Genomic DNA, 2,574 nt, shown 5'->3' on the forward strand with positions numbered 1-2,574 from the left:
TCACTAGCAGCAAATCATGATGGTCACTTCTTCAATTCGATGTAAAAAAAAAATTTTTACATGGAGATTTAATGGAAGAAGTTTATATGGATCCTCTTCCTGGTATACCAAAGTACTCAAACATTCCTTTGATGTGTAAGCTTAAAAAGGCCCTATACGGATTGAAACAATCACCAAGAGCTTGGTTTGGAAGATTTACAAAGTCTATGAAATTTTTCAGTTACACATAAAGCAATTCTGATCACACCTTGTTTCTCAAGCATAATCAAGGTAAAGTCACTGCATTGATAATATATGTTGATGATATGATTGTGACTGGAAATGATCCTGATGAAATTTTAAGCTTACAGGGACATTTAGCTTCTGAATTTGACATGAAATAGCTTGGAGATCTCAAATATTTTTTAGGGATTGAAGTTGCAAGGTCTAAGCATGGTATCTTTCTTTCTCAAAGAAAGTATGTTTTAGACTTGTTAGCTGAAACGTGAATGCTTGGGTGTAAACCAATTGATACTCCCATAGAACAAAATCACAAGAATTTTCATTATGCTGATACAACCAGTGTAGATAGAGGAATATATCAAAGACTAGTGGGAAAGTTGTCTCATACTAGACCAGACATAGCATATGCAGTCAATGTTGTGAGCCAATTTATGCATGACCCAAAAAAACCACATATGGATGTTGTTGAACGGATATTAAGGTTCTTAAAATTTGCACCAGGAAAAGGTTTGTTATTCTCAAATCATGGTCACCTCAAAGTTGAGGGTTATACGGATGTTGATTGGGCTGGATCAGCAAATGATAGAAGGTCTATCGCTGGCTACTTCACTTTTGTGGGAGGAAATCTAGTAACTTGGAGAAGTAAAAAAGCAACAAGTAGTTGCTAGATCAAGTGCTGAAGCAGAGTTTAGAGGGATGACAATTGGAATATGTGAACTGTTATGGATTAAAAGTCTCTTGAAGGATATTGGATATGAACAAAAGGATGCAATGAAGTTTTATTGTGATAATGAATCAACCGTAGAAATTGCTAACAACCCCGTCCAACATGATCGTACAAAACATGTGGAAATTGACAAGCATTTCATCAAAGAAAAGATTGAACATGGTATTATTGTCTTTCCTTTTGTAAAATCAAAATAACAACTTGCTGATATGTTGACCAAGGTAGTAGCATTCAAGGCCCTTAGTAAGTCTCTTGACAAGTTGAAAATGTGTGACATCTATGCACCAACTTGAGAGGGGGTGTTAGAATCCATTAATTGTAGGGATTAGATATGATTTGAATTTAAATTGTAATTGATCCAAATCCCTATATATTTTGTCCTTTTTTATTTGTGATTCTATTTTGATATTTTATCCTCAATAATCATGAAAAGATGGTAGAGAGGATCATGTATTTATTCACTGTTTTATATCAACAAAAATTACCGGATTCCATTTTCTTAACAGATATGCGCACTCTATTGACCAAAGCTTATGTATTTTTGAGTTTGTTCCTTCCTTTATTGCTACTACTGTCATGACAAATGTAAACACTATTATGTTTTCTTGCGGTTTTTAATCTTTCTTGGAGTTCTTTTCTCCTTGTTTCTACAAAAAAAAAAAAAAGATCTTAGTTCAGGTGTATAAAAAATGAATAAAAATAAAAACATAAAAAATAGAAAATAATTATATTAAAATGAAAGAAAATTAATGAAATTTTTCAAAAGTCAAAATTATAGAATTATATAACTTAAAAATTATAAGATTATGGAATTATATAATATAAAAAAATAGTATAGAATCAAGTTGAGATGAGTTTATAATTTTAAAATTTAAACCAAACCGATAATTCAAAATCAATCCAAAATTTTGTTTTTAATATAACATTAAAATATGCTTTTCGTTTTAATAAAAATGAAATTCTTTTAAAACTTATTTTTGTAAAATTTTTAACATATTTTTTTATCATCATAAAATTAATAACATGTCAATTTTTGACCCAAAGTAAACATTTAAACATGTGTGCATTGTTTTTTATATGAGTTATATGCATAATTAATGTAAAAATAAAATATTTTACATAGATTATATATATTATTTTTTATATTAATTACATATATAATTGATATAAAGAATTACATCTTATCTTGGTTATATGTATAATTAATGTAAAAATTATTATATTTACATCAATTTATATGTATAAATAAGATAAAAAAAAGTTATCATTATAAATATAGATGTATCTAAACTTATATTCAAATTAAAAATGACACATTTTGTGAGAAAGAAATACTTACTAAATTGTACAGAAATAAATTTTAAATATTTTCATCTTTGTGGTTAAAATTATATATTTTAACGTTATTTAATTTAAGTTGATCGAATCGAATCATTTCATTGACCCGAACTCGTGGTTTCTTTCATTTGTGCTAGTGCTTTGAACTATTTCATAACATATAAATGAATTAAACAAAAACACGTGTGGTAACCTTCTTTTCAGTCTAGGTCTCTAGGGGAGCCACTCTTTTTTCCCCTTCCTAGTGGATTTTGTTGCTCTCGACCAAAGCAGAAAAGTAAAGCTGA

This window comes from Glycine max, chromosome 3, assembly GCF_000004515.6.
Source record: "Glycine max cultivar Williams 82 chromosome 3, Glycine_max_v4.0, whole genome shotgun sequence".
Classification (NCBI taxonomy): Eukaryota; Viridiplantae; Streptophyta; class Magnoliopsida; order Fabales; family Fabaceae; genus Glycine; species Glycine max.